General features: G+C 35.1%; 1 long non-coding RNA gene across 3 annotated transcripts in view; it reads right to left on the bottom strand.

Annotated features, from left to right (window-relative positions):
• Nucleotides 1-16,456, bottom strand: part of LOC143257529 (uncharacterized) — a 60,104-nt gene that overhangs the window by 29,435 nt on the left and 14,213 nt on the right. For all 3 annotated transcript variants that reach the window (XR_013031903.1, XR_013031907.1, XR_013031904.1), the window contains one exon: nt 5,219-5,300. This is a non-coding gene — a long non-coding RNA (uncharacterized LOC143257529). The remainder of the gene's footprint in view (nt 1-5,218; nt 5,301-16,456) is intronic.

The raw sequence follows: 16,456 nt of genomic DNA, 5'->3' as shown, positions 1-16,456 counted from the left end.
ATATTTAATATATATAACGTTCACACATATAGGATGTACAATGTAGTAGTAGTATTTGAAACAAAATAGATGCTTAATTAGCTGTGCTGTTACCTTATAAACAAAAAAAAATTGTCAATAATATATAATGATACATATAATTATAGTGTATATATTTTATAATTTAGCTGTGCTCTTACACAGGTATTTCTTTTGTTCTGAAGGTCCATACATTCACCTGTAACATGTGTAAATTCTTTCCTCCTATATGCCTATTCTAAAATTAACATTGTAAAATTTAATATATCTTTGACATTGTATACATATGATGTAACTAATGCTAGTTGGCATACCTTCCAAATAACAGTACATATTGTGACTTGTTTTTCAGTAGCATACATATATGTTGGTCTGACTATGTATTCTTCACTGTTATCTCACGAAATGTATGCGATGTAATGAGTTGAATATAAAACTCAACAAAGTGATTGACGATTTTAAAAGCTAGAACTATGATATGCTAAATATCCCGACTGACCACAAGTCAAAATTACCCCTTGCATCTTTTTATGATATACTAAACATGACGGGTTTCCAGTCCGGGTAAGATTTCCAGAAAGGATTTCCGGGTCATAACAGCGAGGGCCGAAACAGCACTGGCAGCATATTAGTCTTTATCATTTTTTTTATCTTCTTGTTCATTTAATATCAACTTTTACAAGATGAATGGGAATTAGCACGCAATGAACGGAAATAGCACCCAGTTGCAGATTTTGAAGCTAACGAGCCATAGGGCTTAAAATTCGCCATTAGATTTATAAAAGTCTGTAGCTAGGACATTTTAATGTGGAATTTGGATATATTTGTATTCGACACTGCCTAGAGTGCTTTTCAGTCACAAAAGTATGAAAAATTTACATGTTGAAACATATATAAACTCATTTACTCATACGTAAATATAGACTAAATTTCTACGGAATCAAGTACGTTATGATGCCCACTGGGCGTTATTCGACAATAAGGCTGGCTATTAACTGTGCAAGTTTACTTCATGCACGCAATTTGCTTCATAATTGTTATAATTGCAGACATGTTAAAACAATTATTTAGTTTTCTAAGGTAATTCTCACCCCTTTCGAAACTCACACGTGCTAGTGTGTAGTTGACATTGTTCCTGATTTTGCGGCCGTTTTGAAATCTCTATTACGTCACAGTCTGTGATTGGTCAATGTGTGAGAGTGTTCTCTCTCTCTGTGTCTATAACTCTTAGGTCATGGTAGGAATTTTGGTTAAATTGTGATTTCGTTCATTACGAACGAAAAATAACCAGGGGAGGTCAGAAACTGCTGTTTCTCTTCACCCCACACATGGCAAGAATAACTAGTGTAAGTGAGAATAGGAGTGATGGAGTAAGGTTCCAATTGCTGGCGAATGGTTTATTTTTCCGAATGTGATGGTCATAGATGACCGCGAGTCTAATATGGTATAAGTTTTCATCAGGAGGAGCGTTATGGAGAGCTGAGAGTCAGCACGGTAAGGCCCGCCGAAGAGAGATCCAGAACCACATCCACAGGCTTACGATGAGATGTGTTTAGATTGATTGACTGACGTGGAGAGAGCCGGGAGATGCAAACACAGTGCGTCGACATGGACAGGAGTTGTTGTCACGAGACGTTATGATTATTTGAAATTTTGAGAACTAAACTGATGATAGAATTTATGTTTGAATACAGTAAGTCAAATGATGTACCTCTTCTCAGGGCCGGGATCTATAGATCCTATCAAACGGAAATTTAGCTGTGGGGGGGGAAACGGGAGTACCCCGAGAAAACCCACTTTCACCAGTGCCCGATGCTGAAAAGGAAAACATAAATGGTTATAAACTTGAGTTTACATCCAGGGCGTGTATGTAATTATAAGGCGAGAGGTATCGTTGCCACGAGCACGGGGTAGCTGCTAATAGTGGAATTTGGTTTGTTAATGGCGTCCGGTTTTTTGCTTTCTTATAGTATTTAGTTGCAAGATAGGTGAGTCTCTTTTTGAGAGGTGGGATGGAGCTAGCTCTATTAATGTATGCTAAAGGAGTATATCTGGGAAGACGGAGCGCGAGACGGATGGCCAGATTTTGGGCTTGTTGCAATTTCTTAAGATGGGTGGAGGGAGCGGATACCGTAATCATGTTACCGTATTCGATTATTGGCCGAATATAGGTTTTGTAGATGGCGAGAACCGTGCTAGATCTACATCCACGGACTATGCTGCTGATGCGTCTTAGGTAAAAGATACGTTTATATATTTTAGAAAGGATTGACTGAAAGTGATTTGTCCATGTTAGCTTTCTGTTAAATATGATGCCCAGGAATTTAATAGTAGACGAAAATTTAATTTCAGTGTTTGCCAATTTCAGTTTGACTTTGGGAAGGGATTTATTCTTCCGCGTAATTTTACGTTTAAATATTATGGCCTGCGTTTTGGAGGCATTGAGTTCTACTCGCCAGGTATTACACCAGGTGGTAATCTTGTCTAATGTGGCTTGAACTTTCGTGGCAGCGAGGAGGGGATCACGTGATATGCTCCATACCGCGATATCGTCGGCATATTGCGACGCATAAGTATGTTTGAGCGGCGGGAAGGGAATATCATTGACATAAAGAATGTATAACAAAGGGCTGAGTACTTACTGATCCTTGGGGAACTCCCGCTGAGAGGGGAACAATGTGAGATGTAGCATTTCTGATTTTAACTTTAGCTAATCTGTCATCAAGGAAACTGGAAATCCAACTCGTTAGGGTAGGCGGAAAGTTGAACTGGAAGAGTTTAAATTTAAGCCCTTGGTGCCAAACAGAGTCAAAAGCCTGTTTTACATCTAAAAATAAGCCAACTGTGGTGTGATTTCTGTTGAAACCTTGAATAACTGATTCGGTAAGCCGAACTAAGTGATCAGCTGTCTGTCTATTTTTGCGGGAAGCGTTTTGTATTTCAGAGAGAAGTTCTTGTTTTCCAGGTACCATGATATACGATTAGCTAATACCTTTTCTAACAATTTTCCAATGTTATTAAGTAGACTAATGGGTCGATAATCTTTGGGGTTGCTGGATGCTGGGTTAGTTTTAGGTATGACTTTAATAATGGCGGATTTACACTGTGGTGGATAATAGCCAGAATAAAAGGAAATGTTGAAAAAAGCGGTTAGATGTTTTAAGAATAAAGGCGAAGCTTTTTTGAGAATGATATTTCGTATACCATCCTCGCCTGGGGCAGTGTTTTTTAGAGTTTTAATAATCAGTTTTATTTCGGCTGGTGTGATTGGCTTGACTAGTTTTTGAAGGGCAGTACTGTAGACAGAGTTATCGTGAGGCAAACGGCACGGGAAATGTGAACTGAACGCTGCCATGTTATTTTGGATAAAATTTTGGACCGTGTACATATGAGAATGATTAAAATGCGGCGAATTGGGGGTAGAGAAAACCTGCTTGTAGTCATCACCACCCACCGCCAACTCTTGGGCTACTCTTTTACCAACGAATAGTGGGATTGACCGTCAAATTATACACCCCCACGGCTGGGAGGGCGAGCATGTTTAGCGCGACGCGGGCGCGAACCCGCGACCCTCGGATTACGAGTCGCACGCCTTACGCGCTTGGCCATGCCAGGCTGGTTGTTTGTAAGATAAAAACTTTAAATGTAGGTTAACGTGCACGTGTCACGACGTTTGGAGTGTTATTTTCAAAAGTTTTATTAAATAACATGTTTACCACTTACGTCAATGAGATTGGCAGCAAAACGTAGTTTATAATTTGAATTTTAAAATTATATACGTTTTAATATCTTAAATTAGAAAAAAATTATATAGAAAAAAGTATCGGTTATTGTGTCACATAACACATCCAGTTGTCTTACTGCTCAGTTTCTAGTTATTACGCCCACCATATAATATTTACAAGTACCTGAGGATTTAGAACTAGAATATGAGATATATACAAGCTAAATATAGAATAAGAACCTCCCGCCTCAAAAGCGAAAAAAAGAATTTTGCCGAAACTGTAGATGTGTAATGAAAAAGTCGTTGCTCTGAATAGGAATGGGATTTTTTCAACTCATATATACTTTACTTAGACACCATACTAAATTACAGGGATTTTGAGGATACTAATTAAGTAATTTGATATATTTTTCATTTTTAAAAAGTTAATGTTTAAAGCCTACAAAAATGATCTCCACACTCTGTCCACAAGGCTAAACAAGGCTTAGAAACGCACGTGCTGTTGTTCTATGCACGAGCACAGTATCTAGAAATAATGTTTTTCAACGCATTTCTCACTTACTTTCTATGTTTTAAGAAATCTAATTAAAATTTAAACATTTATGATTAATTAGTAATATGTATATTTATACACATACGTGACGTACGGTAACCGAAGTATTACTGTAATTTTCAGTATTCTCTTGTAAACTAATTGCATAGTTACGCTTACTGCATTTGTGTTATTCTAATTTTATAAACTACGGTAAATTTAAAACCACGTTTGAAAATTTACAACTTTAAAATAAGAGGATAGCAAATTTTATAAGTACGTGCCCAAATACCATCTTCATACATATACGCTGCGAATACACATTCTGGTAGTTATACTTACAAATATGATCATAAAATAAACAAACATTCTACAAAACAGAACAGTTTGGTTAAAATACAAACTTAGTAGCTTTGTGTAAGAACTGATTATTTCCACACACTAAAAAGAAAAACTAAACGTAAATAACCTAAAGCAAAATGTTCCACTAGCACCTTGACTTTTGTAGAACATAACTGATTGCGCCGATCTTGTGAGAGGGCACACATACCAAGACTTGAGAAGCAAATACACACACGTTTAGTTACTATAATTATTTGCAAAGGAAAATGAGAAACCTGGATTTCTTTTTTTTCAAATAACTTGTTTAATTAGTGGAAATTGTCATAGGAGACTAAATAACAAATACTAAACAAATTTTAATAAAATATAAATTTCCAGGTTTTTTAGTTCCCTGATCATTTCAACAACTTAGAATGCTAGTACCATAAGTACATTCACTTCGTCCTTCATGGAATATTGATTCATATTTGAATACTTATCTTAGTTCTTTAATATTCACATTAACTCATCTTGTCAGACTTTACATCACACTAAATCTCATACTGTACAATATTCCAATGAAGAAATTCCACAAAAGAGTAAATTTTGGTACTGTCACTTACCGACTGGGATTAGTCACTAGTTACTTCTCCATCATTTGAATTTTTTGGATTCTCCCTTGTCTTCTGAACTAATTCATTTTTGCTGAAAAAGTTTCATTTAAAATGTCTTATTTTTACATGATACAAATGTGTTTCATTTTTAAAAATGACTACAAATACAGAGATGAATTTTTTTTAAACCAATATTTTAACTCCTTTCCAAAAGCAAAATTTCCATAAAGTTTCTAAATTTAAATATTTCATAAGCTCTGGTAAAATTTAAGTAAGAGAGAGATTATAGACTTAATTAATGGCAAAAAAATCCTACAACTTACTGTAGTTATTTTGATTTGAAAGCTACTTAAAACAAGGTTGAATATTTATGTTAAGATCCCCCCGAAAGTACATGTTTGATAAGTTTATCAACAAAATTTAATTTCACATAAAACAACTTATTTTGTTGCACTTTAATCCTTTCCCAGTTTTGTGCTTTATGCAAAATAAAAGTGAAGACAGTTTTTAAAAGTATGTTGAGCTGCATTGTAAAAAATATCTAAATGCATAACTTGGTATAAAATAACCCACTTCTTAATAATGGGAATATCAGCTGAATATGACCTGTTCATGAGTATGTCATCTTTAAATATTCCACAAAACTGGGTTATATGCAAACAACTGCTAAAGATGTCAAAGTAAAATATAAATTGTAAAATAAAGTTAAAACTAAAAAGAAAATCAGGTAAAAGGCCTGTGGCCCAAAAGAAAAAACAAAAAAGATAAAATCTGCCAATGTCACCATTGTTTATGATCTTGTCCACTGTAAGGTATATGCTTGAAAAACATTTCTACAATGGTGCTGCTGCTTACAGACATGACAGTAAAAAGTGTGCAACAGTAACAAGTGTGACTGAATCTACACACTGATGGGTCAGTATTAATTAAAAGACAGACGAGTTTAAAAACTAAAAATAATGCATATCCTATTCACAACAAATTTCTCCTCCTGACCACCAACAAGGTTTACTTCCCAATAGAGTTCCACCTAATTTCTAAGTGATGTTTGTCCCATGGTCTGGGAGAAAGATATAGTAACACCATTTGCTGCAATCCATTTCAACAGGCAACAGAGAGCAGTCAGTTATAGAATGCAAGATTTATTGAAAGCCAACTTCTAACATGAAATGCAGAAGTCGTCAAACAAACAGGCTGTTTGCAATTGTAGAAGGTAGATGTTGAGTAATATCAATGATTATCATGCTGAAAAGCATGACCTTCAAGGCACAGCATTGAAGTATTCCACATTACTGTGTAAAAAAGGGAAAGGGTTGAACCCACAGTGTTGTGTAATCAATAGTCATGTCAAAATAATACAAATAAGACTGAAAAAGTGGCCAAGCAACTCATATGAATGGAAGTCAAACACAAGATGTACTCTTATTTGAAGAAGGCTTCCCTGATTCAGGTTAAGTTAAATGAGGTGGTCCATAGTGGAGCTCTGTCAACAGAACCCACATCAGGTGGGTGAGAAGAGGCTGTTTGATTCATGGAACAAAACTAGGCAAGTATTAGCCATTCTCTCTAAGACCTTACAAAGATAGCTATTCAAAACAATTTGCTGATAATTAGTAGGAATATTGGTATCTTTCCCAGGCTTAGAAAAATAAAGGACAATAGCCTTGCATCAATCATCAAGAAAAATATTCTCCTGCCATATCCAGTTAAAAATAACCAGAAGAAGAAGAGAGGCAGGAGAGAGATGGTGTAGCATCTCGCAGAGAATGTCATCAGGTCCAAACAATGGAATACCAGACCAATGAAGAGTGAACTTAAGTTCCACCAGTGTAAATGGGCAGTTTAAAAGGAAAGAGGCAATCACTGTGCCAAAGACTTAACGGCCACAATTGCAAGGGTAAAAGAGAAGTGATGAAAAGATAAGAAAAGCACCATCTGAGAGTACTGGCAAGAAATATCGTATTTGTATCTCACAACGACTGGTACGTGTATTGACGTTTTAAAACGTTATTCTGTGCTTATCAATAACAGTGTTAATACCCATACCAGCCGTTCTGAGATACGTTTTTTATTTCAAGTGGTTTTCTCGTCATGAAGAAATATCGTATTCATTGAATTAAAATTTTAAATATGTCAAATTAAGATTATTGTTGGGCTTAAAGAAATATACACATTACAATTACTGTTAACTTACATTTGAATTTTTTACGAAATCGATAGAGTGAGTAAACTGATTTTAAATACGACTCTCTGTCTTAAGAAGCCCGGCAAAACAAACAAACAAGAATCTTTAATGTTCAGAGTCGTTTGAATGCATGCGATTTTTTTTCCAAAATAGACCTACACGTGTTCGATACCATTGAGGTCTGATAAGTCTGATTACCTTGTCCATAGCATTAATAACATCTAGAAAACACAAAGATCAGAATGCCCTTTCGTAATTTTTCATTCACATGCATACCACTACCACTGATAATGAATTATTGAATATTTTAAAGCACCATTAGGTGCGTGATTTACTCCAAACTTGCAAAAAAAAGACAGTTTGAATACTATTTCTCTTTGTAACATGAAGTAAATAACCAGTCATTTGTAGTTCAGATCACATAACTTTTTTATATTTAATTTATGTAACAATAAATTGAGTAGAACACTTGACATTTAATTATAACCGCACTTTCATCCTGTCTAGTTATATAACAATAAATTGAGTAGAACACTTGACATTTAATTATAATCGTACTTTCATCTTGCCTAGGTAATAAATATAAACAATCTAGTTATCCTTTGTGAACGTGTAAAATATAAATGGAAAACAGTATTTAAGTTATTGTCTGCTGTATATTATTCCTTATTCACAACGTGAAACAATGTTTGAGTTACTTTTCTAGGGGCCTGGCATGGCCTAGCGCGTTAAGGCGTGCACTTCGTAATCTGAGGGTTGCGGGTTCACATCCCCGTCGCGCCAAACATTCTCGCCCTTTCAGCCGTGGGGGCGTTATAATGTGACGGTCAACCCACTTTTCGTTGGTAAAAGAGTAGCCCAAGAGTTGGCGGTGGGTGGTGATGACTAGCTGCCTTCCCTCTAGTCTTACACTGTTAAATTAGGGACGGCTAGCACAGATAGCCCTCGAGTAGCTTTGTGCGAAATTCCAAAACAAACAAACAAACAAAAGTTTTCCTAGTTTCCAGAAAACATTTATGAGATAACTGAAACCAATTTCATAATTTTCATAGAAACCTTTATTTGGTTTAATGCATATTACAGTAAAATTATTACTCAAATTTTGAGTGTTGCGCCACTAAACATAACTAACATCAAAACAAAGACAATCTGTCGAAGAATATATCCAGCGACCTCTGTCTCATAGACATGTGAAAAATTATGATGAACTTATTACCGTTAAACCTCACACTAAACAAGGACATCTCAAGGGAAACGTTGTTATTCTCATTGAAAATTCTGACAGCCATGATACGTTTATCATTGGAAAAGCTCGGAAACCAACCTGATTTTTCTTCAAAACTAGGAAATAGAATTAATATACGAATTTATAAAACCGGCATTGTTAATATGTTCTCTCTTGAGAAATCAACATAGTTTTAATCTCCACACTGTACAGTTACACGATTGGGATTGATATTCACAAAACTGCATAAAATCTTTAAAGTCACTGTCATTGATATTATTGGTTTATCAGAAACTTACGTAGTAATTTAACTATTTACGTTTATGTACAAGTAAATTAAATATGAACTTTGAAAACTTAAAGTTTTAACATTTTATCGGAACATTCATAATTATTATTGAAATTTAAGAGACTGAGGCTTTAGTTCAACAATTCACAAGTGTTTATTTCATGTTTTTTGTGATTTCCTTTTTTTGCAGTATTTACTTATAACCACAGATAATGTTAAAACTTGAATAAAATATTAAACCAAAAGTAATGAAATGCTTGTTTACATATTTTTCGCCCATTTAAATGTAACAGCTATTATACATTAAATGCTCATTTCGGTAATAATTTGTTTGTTTATACTGTTTGTAATATAGCTCTATGTATATTGACTGTCACAATATACGTCCAGCAATTCACAGCTGTTACACTAAGATTTACATGCGACATTTTTTACTGAAACGCAGGATCTACATGAGCTTCTTTAATTTCTACGTTTAATGTGTTTGACATCCTTGATTACTAAGCTTAAGTCACGTATTGGTTCTTCAATTATTACATTGTTATCAGCTTGTGACATTTATAGTTTCCTTGTACTTTGTCTACATGTTGGATTACGTATTAATTATATAACATTGTCAGTAGAATTGTTGTGATATGCCTACAGTTTATTTTTATCGTTTTCAAATGTTAGTCTGTGATTAACGTGTAGCACTGTTAAGATATAATTTACATGCACCATTTTCGGTTATTAAAGTATTATTGACATGTGTCATCTTTCAGAGTGACGTGTAGCTGTTAGAGGTTGCGTCACACTGATTGTTACAGTTTATGCCTGAGTTCAATAAACTAAAAGTTGAAATACATTTTTACTTTGTATCCATCAGATGTGCAAGAATTCTGAATAAAGATAACTTAACTGACTATCAACCATGGTTAAGTAGTTTACGTGCACGTACAGCGTGTCTTTTGCATAAAGAACAAGATTCTTTCCATCATCTGATAACATGGAGATATGTTTTGTTTTCTAGAAAAGGACGCCAATCTTCTGTTGGGAGTTCGTATTTTCAGAATTAAGGGTTTCCGTTAAATGATTGTAGATTGAGTGCATCTAGAAATTCAATCAAAATTGCAAGTAGGCAACTATGCTTTAAATCTGTTCTTGTACAACTACATACAACTTGATGCAGCATTTTACGACTGAGCAACATTCTTGGAGTGTAAGTTAATAATCAACTAGACCTTTCTTATCATCAGTTTCACTATCATTATATTCGATACACGTACTCTATCTGTAACTTAGTTGTTGTTCTAGTGGCTGGAGTCAAAGATATTCTCTTTTTCGTGGTTGTTTGTTTTTAATTAATTTGTCCTGACAGGAAATGTAGGACAAAAACTTAGTACAATTCATCGCATGATAAAACGAATATTTTATTAGTTTAAGAAAGAAATGTTAAAACTAAACCTTCCTTTCACTTTTAAATCCGATGCAGAATATTCACAATCACGAACACTTCAGATTTTTACTCTCTTATGAACTGCATTTTTCAGGAAAACAATTTTTAACTAATAGCAGTACTGATGCATAGTGCAGAATAATTCTAATATTTTAACTACCAAGGACTGCCATCGTGCTGTTAAACAGAGGAGGATAGATTTAGAAAATCAGATGTTTCATTATAAAGTGGTTATTTCTAATAATTTTTATATTTGACTAAATATTAATTTCACTATTTTTAAGAGAATTGTTAGAAATATTGGACAAATCTAATAACTGTAAAAAAGGGAGCTCTATTTTATTGATCAACTGCCTGATCAGAAAATGTCAGTTGATAAATAATTTTTGTTTGAATTTCGCGCGAAGCTATACGAGGGCTATTTCCGCTAGCCGTTCTTAATATAGCAGTTAAATACCCACCTGTGATTGTAGGGCGAGTTTGTGTGACGTTGATTCGGCCATGCGACCCTCAAATTATGGGACGAGCGTCCTAACCACCTGGCCAATTGATGAATTATGAACATTTTGAAAAATATCGTCCAATTTGATAATACAAAAATATATTATTGTATTTAAAACAAAAAATCATGTAATCACTTTCTTAGGAAAAAATTTATCATTTATACTTAGATAATTAGGTTGCTCCCTTACCTTCAGTCAAAACATAATCACATTCAAATAATGACGTATTCCACTTACCTTGAACAAAATTATCTTCCTATTATGTTTCAAAATTTGAATTGTATTTTTATTTTGTATTTTTGAGTTGTACCTTTAACAAAATTAAATTCCATAAAGCTTCCTTATTTTGTATTTCATATGATGATTTTGCTTTTAGATTTTATTTTGCACGTCTAGTTATATCAAAGACTATTAACAAAGAATAATGTTTATTAGTTTCAGATATTTAAAGTACTAATTTATTCTAATACTCGAATCATCTTTCAAAAGTATTATCTAAACTATTTAGTACATGTTATAAATATATCTAGGTATTTATGTAAAGTATACAATATATTGTAGAAAAAAATCATTTTTCAGAGTGAAAAACTAATCAAACAACAAGAACTTAGAAATGAATTTTTCCATTTTATTTTTCTATACCTTAGATACTTTTATCATTTCTCCACAAATATATAATTCACTGTAAACAAAAAATCAAGTCTAACAGAATGTTCTCGCGCTTTCGTGAAGTACATTTTTTTTGTTCACTAATACAAAACAGGAGTTCGACTATTTAATTTATCGTTTCTTTCTTCACTGAAAGAGCACGTTCTGGTGTTAGAGTACCTGAAGGGTTCATTATTCGCGTCCCGCTGTCAAAAATGTCTATCACACTTTAGGAAAATGGATCCGCTATAAGAAGGACAGTAAAATTCCAATACAGTTGGCAATGAATACCTTGAGAGCTTCTCTTTTCATTATGACGGAGATATATTATTATGGAGAGTCTTTGAGGTCTTATGAACATGGTAATCCATGTTAAAAACTGTGTCTAACAATCGATTCTGCACTTTAAGCTCTAATCTAACTGTAATTAATATACTCATAAATGTAAACAACAATAAGTATCTATTTTCCTTAACTTCTTCAGCACCTTTATTTTGTACAATGTGTAACCAAAGCCTATCGTTTTTCTATCTTCTTAATGACGAGAAAACCCATTTGTAGAGAAAAATATATACACTGCTGGCCAAAATCTTAAGGCCAATGAACATAAAAACAAAATATGCATTTTGCGTTGTTAGACTCAACCACTTATTTGAGTAGAGCTTCAAAAGATGGGAATAAGAAAAGGGAAAAAACAAACAAACATGTTTAGCATTTAATAGGGAAAATGTGAACACTGTGAAGTTAGCCTAAACCTAAATACCAGCTCGTCAAGTGTTTAAGACCATACCAAAAAGAAGTCCTAAACAGGGTAGGAAATGCCCAACAATAGGTCTCAGTAGTGAGTTGCATGGTCGTCATTGCGAATAACTTCAAACATTCGCTTTGGCATGATCGATATAAGCGTTTACAGAAGGCTAGCTGGAATGTTATTCCAAGTGGTGAAGATGGCTTCACAAAGATCATGCACTGTTTGAAATTGACGGCCATTTCTATTGAATTCCCTTGCTATCCACCCCCAAACATTTTCAATGGGGTTCAGTTCGGGCGAACACGCCGGATGGTCCAAAAGAATCGCGTTATTTGCCATGAAAAGCCCTTTGTCCTGCGGGCATTGTGGATTTCAACGTTGTCCTGCTGAAACATTCAGTCATTTCTACACAAGCGAGGGCATTCAGTCAATGAGGATGCTCTCTCCAACATGCCAATGTGGCCAGCTACTGTTTTACGCCCCTGTATAACCTGAAGATCCATTGTTCCATGGAAGGAGAAAGCACCCCAGATCATGATGGAACTTCCTCCATTTTGTTCTGTAGAAAATATCTCCGGTGGGATATCCTTATGGTGCCAGTAACATTGGAAACCATCTGGACCATCCAGGTTAAATTTTTTCTCATCAGAGAACGAAACCTTTGTCCACTTTCCTACGTCCCATGTTTGATGCTTCTCAGCAAAGTTTCCCCGAGCTGTTTTGTGGTGTGGAAGGAGGGGTGGCCTTTGAAGACGTTTACGGTTTTTAAAGCCTTGCTCTCGTCAATGCCGTCTTATTGTTTTTGAGTTGCATTATGCGTCCGTAAGGGCCTTAATATGGTTCAACGATCGGGTAGTATCTTGCCGGACAATTCGTCGAATCCTCCTGCTCAACGTTGGCGAAATTTTCTTTGGCTGACCACTTGAAATTCTCATTCCGTATCCCTCAAGGTCTTTTAAGAAATTTGCAACAGCAGTTTTACTACGCTCAATCTCACCAGCGATGCCACGTTGAGAGAGACCTTGCTTTTGCAGCTCGACAGTTCTTCCACTTTCAAACTATGTTAACTTTTCAGCCTTTGCCATGTTTTTTCCCCAATGCAACACAGGAGATGTCTGTTTGTTTTGAATTTTGCCCAAAGCTACTCGAGGGCTATTCTGCACTAACCGTCCCTAATTTAGCAGTGTAAGACCAGAGGGAAGGCAGCTAGTCATCACCACCCACCGCCAACTCTTGGGCTACTCTTTTACTAACGAATAGTGGGATTGACCGTAACATTATAACGCCCCCACAGCTGAAAGGACAAGCATGTTTGGTGCTACCAGGATTTGAACCCGCGACCCTCGGATTACGAGTCGAACGCCTTAACACGCTTGGCCATGCCGGGCACCAGGAGATGTCATTGGGAGATGTTGACAACGCTAATGCTTAAACACAAATGACTAAATTTTGTTACGTGTTTACCGATAAACGCTTCGTTTCAGTATGGTCTTAAACTTTTGACCAGCTAGTATTTCGGCGAATTTCATAGTGTTCACATTTTCCCCGTTAAATTGTAAAAAAGTTGTGCTTTTTATTTTCTTTTTTCTTATTTTCATCTTTCGAAGCTCTACTCAAATAAGTGGTTGAGTCTGACAACGCAAAAAGCATTTTTTTATGTTCATTGTCCTTAAAATTTTGGCCGTCAGTGTATTTTAAAAAGAACACAAAAAGTCACCTTCACACGATTTCGAACACTGCAACTCAAATAAAAACAACATAGCCATAAAACAACATAGCCATAAAAACACCCAATTACTAAATGAAGAAACCGACATAAACAAACTCAAAATAAAAGAATCCTTACTTATACAACAACTCAAGCCCAAAATAAACATCAAACATCTAAGCACGCCCTCTACATTCCTACACTCAAATACACAACCCTCTTCAAACATGTGGTCAGCTATCAGTCACTTACCTCTTTTTTCTTTGTAAACTTGACGATGACCGAAGAAAGTCGAAACGTTGTTTGCTCCTCTTCATAAAAAATTTTCTTAACACATACAAGCAGTTTTTAAATATATACGTTTTTCTATCGGATCTCTAGAACATGGCGTGTATAAAATTCAACTTGTTTCGTATTATTCTTTATCCTTCACGAGTCTCCTCTTTATTACGTTACTTACTTTAATACGTATTAAATTTATGATATTTTGTAACAAGATTGAAACAAACAATATTCTTTTTCAAGACAAATATATTTTAATACAAAAATTACAATTTATGAAAACTGTTATCACTAAGAGTTATTACAAATGATGGATTGTATACAACAGTTTTATAAACTTACAGACGTTAAAACTGTCACTCCTCGTTTAAGCAAGCTTGTTTGATAGACTGCACATCCTTACAAGCTGAATTTTTCCGCCGAATATGTTTAATATTTTCGAAGTAATAAGAACGTAAAAGTTGATTAACTGAAGTTGAACGGTTTGTAATGTCAAAAATCTATAAATGTTGCTTGTCAAATTGTGTTGTTTTCCGATTAATTAGAGCTAATCACAGTTGTAACATAACATTTTGACTGTAGGTGACTAACAATATTCTTCATGTATTACTGTCTCTCGGGTTTTATGTGAATCAAGCGCGTCGTTCGAAGTTTCAAGAATGTTCTAGCGCGTTTTCGTAAAAGAAATGTGTTCTACTCTCAAGAAACTTCTACAAATTTCTAGAAAAGGCTGGACTAGAAAAAATGCAAATACCAATCAAATTAAAGTATTTTTGCTTTTAAAATTTCGTCAAATACAGATTTTTATATTTACATAATCAATATTTTTATTTTTTTTACTTGCATATTAGTTTATAAGAAATTCTTTCGTATCCTTAATAAACTTTAATGTTTATTGGCAAGTTCGATTATTGGTGGTATCATAACTCGGGATTAATCTTTATTAATTTAATCTAATTAATTTTCATTGTGTCTGAAGCTGGTGTTTGAGCATAGCACCGACGTAGCCCTGGTGTTACTACAGTTCCCTTGTTTGGAATTGTAGTGCATCCCCTCGTAGAACTCCATGGTGGGTGTGATCTGGTGGCACTAAATTATTCTCATTGACAAGTTACCTCATATGAAAGACTGTTCTCCAGTTAATTGACAAGTTACTATATATGAAAGACTGTTCTCCAGTTAATTGTTTTATTGTAGATGTTTCCATCAAGATGTCCTCAGAAAGAAGCTTCTTCACTGACTTAAAAAGCCGGCAAGTCCCTTTAAACCCTTCAGAATAAAAAAAGGGAGACATTTGCCCTAAGATTTTTCAGTCAAAAATGAACAAAAGAAAACAGTGTATAGAAAGAGTATGAGGTGCGAATTGGAGAACAGTCTTTCATATGTGGTAACTTGTCAATTAACTGGAAAACTTTTGTTTGTTTGTTTGTTTTGGAATTTCGCACAAAGCTACTCGAGGGCTATCTGTGCTAGCCGTCCCTAATTTAACAGTGTAAGACTAGAGGGAAGGCAGCTAGTCATCACCACCCACCGCCAACTCTTGGGCTACTCTTTTACCAACGAATAGTGGGATTGACCGTCAAATTATACACCCCTACGGCTGGGAGGGCGAGCATGTTTAGCGCAGCGCAGGCGCGAACCCGCGACCCTCGGATTACGAGTCGCACGCCTTACGCGCTTGGCCATGCCAGACCCATCAAGAAAACGTACTTGTAATATTCAAAATATTTTTTTCCAGAGTTTATGTGTGTCTGTTTGAAGTTAAACACAAAGCAACACCAGGGACTATCTGCATTGCTCTGCTCACTACGGGTATCGAAACCCGGGTACCAGTGTTATAAGCCAGTAAACATGCCGCTGTGTCACTGGGAGGGGGCGTTGATGTGTGCAATAAGAATTGTTTTCGAAAATACCAAATTTTCACCGCTGAATTCGCAGTAAGACTAAAGTTTATTATGCGAAAAACCGGATATTGATACCCATAGTGGGCAGTGGTGTACTGACAACTTAATGTATAGATATAATTACGCTTATCAGCAAACAAACAGACACACATAGAATTCAAGTATAAATTGAGGTATGAAATTCACGCAGCTAGATCACGTGATTAAATAAATTTCATACTAAATTTCTGATAATACGTAGTGACCTCTGCCGGTGCTACGAAAAATTCGAATTTTTTTAAAAAGAAATCCATAATATTGCAATCTCGTGGTGAACA

The sequence above is a fragment of the Tachypleus tridentatus genome, chromosome 7 (assembly GCF_004210375.1).
Source record: "Tachypleus tridentatus isolate NWPU-2018 chromosome 7, ASM421037v1, whole genome shotgun sequence".
Lineage (NCBI taxonomy): Eukaryota > Metazoa > Arthropoda > Merostomata > Xiphosura > Limulidae > Tachypleus > Tachypleus tridentatus.
The sequence above is the reverse complement of the archived record's forward strand: the minus strand, read 5'-3'. Positions and strand labels throughout refer to the sequence as shown.